General features: G+C 34.4%; 1 protein-coding gene across 1 annotated transcript in view; it reads left to right on the top strand.

The window, feature by feature from the left end:
• Window positions 1-65: 65 nt before the first annotated feature.
• LOC118278121 (solute carrier organic anion transporter family member 74D) overlaps window positions 66-8,323 on the top strand; it is a 53,278-nt gene continuing 45,020 nt past the window's right edge. Inside the window, exon 1 of the mRNA XM_050699141.1 lies at window positions 66-342. The gene's annotated coding sequence lies outside the window, so the exon portion shown is untranslated. The remainder of the gene's footprint in view (window positions 343-8,323) is intronic.

The following is an 8,323-nucleotide window of genomic DNA, read 5'->3' as shown; positions in this document are numbered from 1 at the left end:
CAATTTTTATGTAGATCAATACTTTAGGCATAGTTTTAATAATTTTATTGGTGCAATTTGTTACGTTAATCGTTTTGTAATGACTTCTTGTTGCGGCAACGAGTTAATATTTAATTCGGTTATAAGCGAAGTGGTGTCTTCCAATTTAGAACAAGCATCGTATTTTATCAATATTTTATACGAATCAAGTTTTACTCTTGTTGCTGTTATATTAATTGGAATTTTAATCGTTGTGCTAGGTTGTAGGAAAAGTGTTAATATTAAATCGCGATCGCGCTAACGCATAAAAGTAAAAGTAATGTTAATGATTATTGTGAAGCTGTGATCAGTCGGCGTCGTAAGGTGAGTTGCTAATTTACTACTGTATTTAAATTTATTTTTAGGATGTTTTGGTAATCTGAAAGTGCTACGTGTTCTCCGATCAATAAACGCAATGCCATGAATTATTCAGCAACAAAGACTTTTGAAATTGTTGTGTAATTGTTATAGCTATACATTTATTTGATTGGAGTTCTACATTTTTACACGTTGATCTTTCCAATATGATTTTGTGCATGTGTGTTTTACAGGAGAAATTGTATTTTAACATATCCATATGTACATCATAATATAGATTTCTTCTCACACATCTTCGGGTGATTTGGCACATTCGTGATCTACCCTGTAGATCCGGGCTTTTGTGACTTACACATCAGAAGCTCGTTTCTACAGGTAGCTCACGATTGGGAGACAACGCAACATGGTGGAACTTCAGTGATCGCTTTGGATATCTGAATTTATTTTCTCTAACATATTTTCTGGTTTTGGTATGTGTGCATGTGTAACATTTATAAAATATTGGTCTTCTTCAAGAACTAGAGATTAACAGATTTATTAATTAATTTGTTACTTTCACACTGATTGCAATAGCTACATGTTGAGTATATTTTACAAGTATTTATGTAAGAGACCAATATTTTATACCATTGTTTTTAATTATTGGTTTATGTACTAAATGGGTATGGTGCTATTTTTTGTAAAATATTGTAAATGTGCTATGGTGGAGGAAAGATAAGGTATATTATTTACCAACTTGTTCGTAAAACATTCATCAACATAAAACCTTTATTAAGGTATGTTATAAACAATTTTGCAGAACATTGAATAAAAAGCATTTTGATCATAATTATGCTTTTTATAAAACCCCAATTTCACCCATATTACAGACTAGTAGTACAGATAGATACATAGTTTCCAAAAACATTAAGTGTTGTCCTAGGTGCTAGAGTGCAACACAATCTTCATGGCTCCTATTCATTGATAAATTAGTAGATATTTATTGCAAAGTTGTGATAATGCATATTTTAAAAGTTGATAATATCACCACATATACTATTGCTGCTCATGCTCATTCAGCTGGTACTACACTAAAATTAATTCACTTACATCACATTTCTAGACACAGCGCTAGTTTGTAGTGAGTTTTCTGGCTATGATTTTCTAACTGTTGCTAATTGGTCTTGGAATATCCAATAAGTTGACCTAGGTCTAGGAGAGATATTATTAGGAGGAAATTAGATTGCACATCTGGTTTTTTCTCAATACTCCTTTTAGCTTCAGATACTAATAATGATGTGAGTTTCACATTGCACATTGGACATTTCTGTTAGAATTTTTGAGAATTTCCTAATCAAAATACCCAATAGTACTTGGCCGGTTGCTCTTATAAGAAGCAAGACCACATGTTTAACATTTGCCACCATTACACTCAACATGCAGTTGAATACCAATATATTGCTAGTATTGAGCCCTAACTGGTAGTCAGACAGGTTATCTTAGCAAACGAAAGTGAGTGCGGCCGGTGAGCGGCGCTAGTTTAACGCACTAATATTACCTCATTCGACTCGCCCACTTTTTCACTTTCCTCTAGTAAGTACGAAAGCGTAAAGTTGTCAACTTGATTTAGATTTTAATTAATTATGCATTTTTAAGGTATAGATACCTATGGTGAGTTTAGACTGTTTCTAGAATATTATTTACATCACCATAATTTTATCAGAAAATCGCCAGGTTGGACACAACAAAGAACATTTACCTACCCTTAATTTTCATCATATCAATCTATAAATATTAAAACAGCCACCCCAATAGCGTTACTGCAATAATGTTCATACTGCAGCGCAAATTGTTCGGTCAAAGAACGGGCGCCCGCCCCCTAGACGCGTACACTATCGATCCGTCTTCGTCTGGCCAGCTATAGGTACAGCCGTAGGTACGTTGGGGTGTACTGAACAGACAGGACCTAACTTTGTGGTAACTCATTACAAATGCGTGGAGTTTCACTTGATATTTGAGATAGAGAAAACGATACGATTGAAAGCGATTTCGTTTATTACTTGGGTTCTGTTTAGTTACCTACATAGTTGATAATGGTTGGCGAAATTTATCATAGTTAACGCATAGGTACTATATTCTATCATCATAAAGTAGGTATATAGGTTTCCATTACAAAAACATCAATTTAATTTTAGCTGATTGGAGGATGCTCATTTGAGTACAATGGATGAAGGTTTTGCAGTTACAGTGAACATAAGTATTTATAAGAAGACTATTTCAGTCTTTGTTTTCAGAATATTTTGGCAACTACATTGAAAAATTACTCAGGATCTATTTAGAAATTTTATTTCTAACTCCTTGCCTCCTTGCAGAATTAAGTATCGAGAGGTGTAACGTTTATAGTTATTCGACTAAAAAAATATTCTGCGATAGGTAACTAAGGACTAGTAAGGCGCACAGTTTTCAATATGTTATGTTATGAGTCCCATAAAAGAGCTAAACTATTGCCATGCACTAGGTAAAAATCCAAACTGCATGTTATTACTGAGATATTCGAAAATTGAACTCTAATGGCCAGTGCCGGCGTTAGGGGGCGAGATGGGCCGATGGCCCAGGGCGACAAAGTTTGAGGGGCGCCAATAAAATTAAAAACTACTACTAACACTTGATATTGCTTCCCTCAAGTGGGCGCCACAATATTTTCGCCCGGGGTGTCAGTGGTCCTTACGCCGGCACTGCTAATGGCCCACCACTACCCGGGAATCGACCTCAAGATCAGTTTAGCAGGCACGCCCACACGACCAACAAGGCAGTGCGAACAACACGAGGCAGCGACTTAAATACAGTTAACATTATTAAATTAATTATTGAAAATTTATGTAGTCTTCATAGTTCCCACGTTCCAGAACATTGGTCGTTCGATCACTGGGAAGGGATCACACATAAACAATGCACGAAGAGAGAGGATTCGATCACCTTGGTAGTTTTACAAACGGCATCAATAATTATATAGTAGGGACTGCATGGTAGTCGTGATTACTTTAATATTTATTGTTTGTCAGCCGACTACAAGATAATTTTAATGATTACTCGTTAAATTATGGCGTTAAAGAATTCACACCCGAAACGAATAACATAGTTGTATTGTTACTTCTTCTTCTATTAGCAACAAACATGCAATTAATTTCTGTAATTGCCTAAAAGTATTCCATATAATACTAGTTTCATATTTGTATTCCATAGCCGTTATTCTAATTGTAAAATTATCCGACAGGGCAGACAGATGCGTGAGTAGTTATAGCGCACCCCGTGCACCCTTCCCGCCACTAATTAAAGCTGCATGCAATAGGGGCGAAGTTATTGTCGTAGGTACATCGGGAATCAATAAATCGTGTCTGCATTCAAAATGCCCCCTGTCTGGCTGGCTAGCCCCTAGTCATAGGTAATGCATCTTGCATTATATATCATAACAATTATGGTTGCGGACATTTTTTTTAAAGGCTTTCTAGTAAAAATTATGCAAATGAAACTATGGGATTATGGGATCCTACTTTTCAGGAATGAAAAAGTTTGACGATGGTTTTAAAAAAAAATCTCATGACGTCAAAAATACGTAACTTTTGTAATACTTTTTCTGTAGATAACTATCTGATTGACGGACTAAATAATGGCTATTTCCTGATCATACTCGTGCAGTCCCCTTTTACTATATTGATACTTACTAGTTTCTATACAACCCTATACATTTAATTAAAAATACACGTCCACGTTGGATTTTTGAAATTCAATTCATTGATAGTTTGTAAATGGTGTCTGTCCATATATGCAATAACAATAGAAACCACGATTTTATTGTAACTTTCGTGAGACATATTAAATTATTATGATCGGCTTGCTCACGTAAATTTTTGACAAGGAACTCGACTAGTTTCAAGCCATGCAAGAGGTTCATATTCATGAGCAGCATTTCGCGAATTGAAACTAGTCGAGAGCCGATCATAATAATTAATAGAAACCACATTGCGTCTCGTGAAGATCTGCGTTCCGACATACAGCGGGTTAATAAATAAAAGGACCAAGATAGTTTACTTTCTTCAAGTAGCATTGATCGTGGCCACAGACAGACACTAAAATCACCGAGTACGAGTATCTACCTACCTAACAGAACTACAATTAAAGCAAACATCTATACCTTGCTCATTATTAGTCATTATAAAGATAACCCAGTTATTTTGTGACATTAGTAATACCTACACTTACGTTAAAAGATAAAAGTGTGGTGAATGGCCGAAAAAGGCTGGTAACCGCTACACATTCGAAGGGATTTTAAAACAGTGCTAAGAATTTTATTGCACAATGTACTAAAGCTATATGCCGACTGTTCAATCTATTCATTGACATTGCCCTCTATGACATAGTTACAGGTTGGTAAGAACCACTTCTACCAATCAGCAGCAATAAGGCCGATTGAATACAAAGTCAATCTCTCACGAAGGGTGATCAATTCGTCATTTACAATTTGTATAATGTCAATTTATCTCAATCAAGTTTGGAGTCCGTAGACTGTAAATCATATGACGGGCGTTGCATTTGTTACTATTTAGTTATTGTTACATAGTTCCGACTAATTTGGGTATGTTCCATTGCTTCTAGAAGATATTATTTAGATTTATTGAAGAGGCTGCCATTTTTAATAGGTGATGAATGTGATGATTTCAATAGATTTGTTGTTAGTTTGTTTTAAGTATATTTTAATAGGAAATGTCTGTTTATTGTGTTTGTTATCACCTAAAATTAAACTTTTTAAAGAAAAACTATGTCAATGATCTGCGAAAAATGCATCCGAGAGCTAAGGCCCGGTGTGGACCTAGAACTGACCTAGGCATAGAATAAATAGGAAATAACCACAAGACCTAGGATAAGTTGAGAATAATCTGGTCTATTGGATTTTAATTCTTGTAGATAAGTAACTAGGTACGTAGGTGTTGTGTACACCCATAAATTGTGTCAATAACACAATATTTCAAATGCTGCTCGATTCTCAGAAGATCTAATGATTCTGTTGTGCTAAGTCGGCGAATTGAGGAAAAGAGCTATCTGGAAAAGGTCTTTGTAAATGTTATTCGCCCGCCTCCTTGTTGTTCCTCTAAATTGCAATTAAGACTGTCTGGTTAGAAATTCGTCTAGTCTATACATAATACCCAATAAGTATATAGTCTGTGGCGCTGAAAGTAAAAAGTTTCATATAGTCTGTGACTCTGTGGCGCTGAAAGTAAAGAGTTGTCATTCAATAGTACTTTTTTTTAGCAAATAGTTGTTATTGTTATCACAGTTTTGAATCGTAGTTAGATCAGTTTTATGTTAAAGATATCTTTTACACTAAGTAAGTAAAATACACGAGGTTTTATTTTATTTTAGAGTTGCGTACTCAGGACCTTATTGCTAAGACTTTGAGGTCCATTTTTGGTCTTCAGTCTACAGGTTGTAGAGTCCGGAGCTGCGGACTACCTAGCGGGTTTACCGGGGCTCCGGCTCGACAAGTAGGAGTAGGAACGGGGTGGTTTTTAGTCAGTAAGAGTCTGTCACTCCCTCTCGCCTTGCCCAGGGCGGGAGAAGTTACGAATGATTTCCCCGCTTATAAAAAAAAATAGGTTGTAGAGATATAAACTGTGATAGCCAGACAGTTGATAGATAAACAGTTGAAATTTTTATAGTATGCTGTACCTATATCTATTGTCGCTATTGGATATCGCTACAGAAACAAAATCCCAAAATACTTAATAACAGAATTAAAGGTCGGCAATGACCTAAAATATTGTATTGTTTAGCGGCTAAACAATACAATACTTTTATTTTTGGTAACTTGAGTAAGTAGGTTAACATATCCGATGATAGCGAGGTTTGGTCATATTTTCGTAGTTACTTTTATAGCCGTCATTATCTAATGAGTTCTAAAATTTTGTTATCGTTTACAAGTGCGTAGAAATAGGTAGGTACTCTAGTATTATAGCCATTCTTAAAATTCCTTAAGGGTAGATAACATTTTTTTATTGAAATGCCCGTCTTGTAGATTATTTTAAAATATTAGACACGTATTTTTTATTACCTTACGGAAACAAATACTTTCGAAGTTATATTGATTTAAAATTACGCGGGACGTCACTTCTAGGTACATTTCATACGTACGAAAACGTATTTGCTCCACTCCTAAACTGACTTGATTTGATTTACCTAAGTAGGTATTGTTATCTTCTATGACAAAAAAATACGTGTCTAATATTTTTTTCATTACCTAACTGACGAACTAAATAGATTTTTAATTTTCAGACCCCGTCATCATCCCTATTATTAGTTTTTCTTCTTATTTTATCAGCTTAGTCAGTGGTCGTTAAATCTTTGACGAATTTGGAATTAATGCGTTTCTGTACGAAAATAACACTTTTACTACACTGTAATAATAAAAAGGTTTCAATATGGCGCATCAGACACCGAATACACATCTCCGTCACATATTCAAAACACACTTTACAAAAATAAATATTTTCCAACGAAATGTTTATTCTACATTAAATTTTACAAAATTTGTGTGTGCTTATAGGATTTTAAATTTAAATCGTCACATGTTCTTTCAAATAAATAAATAAAACATATCTGATTATGTGTTAGTAGGTACTTGCAACGCCTAGGTATTGGTGAACCCGGCTAGTCACGTGTTTTGGAAGTATAAGTAAATCAAATTCAGATATACGAGTAAAATATTCTAAGATTAACTTTTATGTTATCGACTTACTCACGTAACTGTTTGACTAGGAACTCGACTAGTTTCAAGCCATGCTAGAGGCTCATATTCATGAGCAGCATTCCGCAACATACGACGCGGCGATTGTCGCGGAATGTTGCCGATAAAATAATAATTAATTTTGGATGTCTCACGAAAGTTATAATAAAATTATATTCTAAGTATGTCTATTACTACTTAAATATCAATCTCTTCGTATTTAGATTTGTAGAGATTTACTGCGGATTTCAATAACCATATCGATTAATCGAAAACTCCTAATTGGTCACAATTTTTGACAGAAACTATACTTAGAACTAATGCCAAAATAATTTATCTCAATCTACGATCAATTTTGGACTGAAAAAACGGCAGTTTGACAGTGAATGACTAATGGGAAAATGGAAAAAATTCTTTGGGGGAAAATATTAGGTATTTTATAGATGGTATATGAAATGTTTAAAAAAATATGTTAGATAGGCAACTTAAAATCTGCAAATGGACTTTCGAAACCAGCCCTTTAATAAGGGCTTCACACTGTGCATTTCAACTGTACCTACAGTTAAATAGTAAGGTGTGTAGAGCAAACAGTCGATACAGTTTTAAGTAAATCAAATCAAGAATAGATAAAAATGTACAGGTAAAACCGCACAGTTAAATCGTAAAGTGTGTAGGCTGTATAGACCTACGATTTAACTGTACAGTTAAAACTGCATAGTGTGTATAAAAGTGGACTTCTATTTTATGATAACAACTTGTTTCAATTTATTTTCAGCGTTACATAAGTATCAATTTATTTTTTATATTTTTTAAATATCATCATCATGCACGTGGCTAGGCACTATGTATTTTATCGTCTTTATAAAAAAAGTATTCGGAACAACGAAATTCTCGAGATAAGTTCATGCAAATTGCTTCAGTATTACGAAATTGAAGTTTTATCTTTTGATAAATTATCCAATATTGTTTCTTTGATTCGCCTTATCGTACCATATCTTTTAATTTTCATGATAGTACGATAACAATTGTTCTACTTACCTAATTCTCGTTTATTTATAGTTTGCCAGTGCATTTGAAGTTAGTTATGTTGAGACACGGTTCTCCTAAATTATTTTTCTTTGTCTGAAATTTAAAAGAGTCTGGGGCCCTTGCGTTTGTTTCGGTGTTTCATCTCAGAGTGGTCAGATAGGAAATGCCAATGTAAAAGATTGAGGCCCAATCTTTTTTTTT

This window comes from Spodoptera frugiperda, chromosome 15, assembly GCF_023101765.2.
Source record: "Spodoptera frugiperda isolate SF20-4 chromosome 15, AGI-APGP_CSIRO_Sfru_2.0, whole genome shotgun sequence".
Taxonomy (NCBI): Eukaryota; Metazoa; Arthropoda; class Insecta; order Lepidoptera; family Noctuidae; genus Spodoptera; species Spodoptera frugiperda.
The sequence above is the reverse complement of the archived record's forward strand: the minus strand, read 5'-3'. Positions and strand labels throughout refer to the sequence as shown.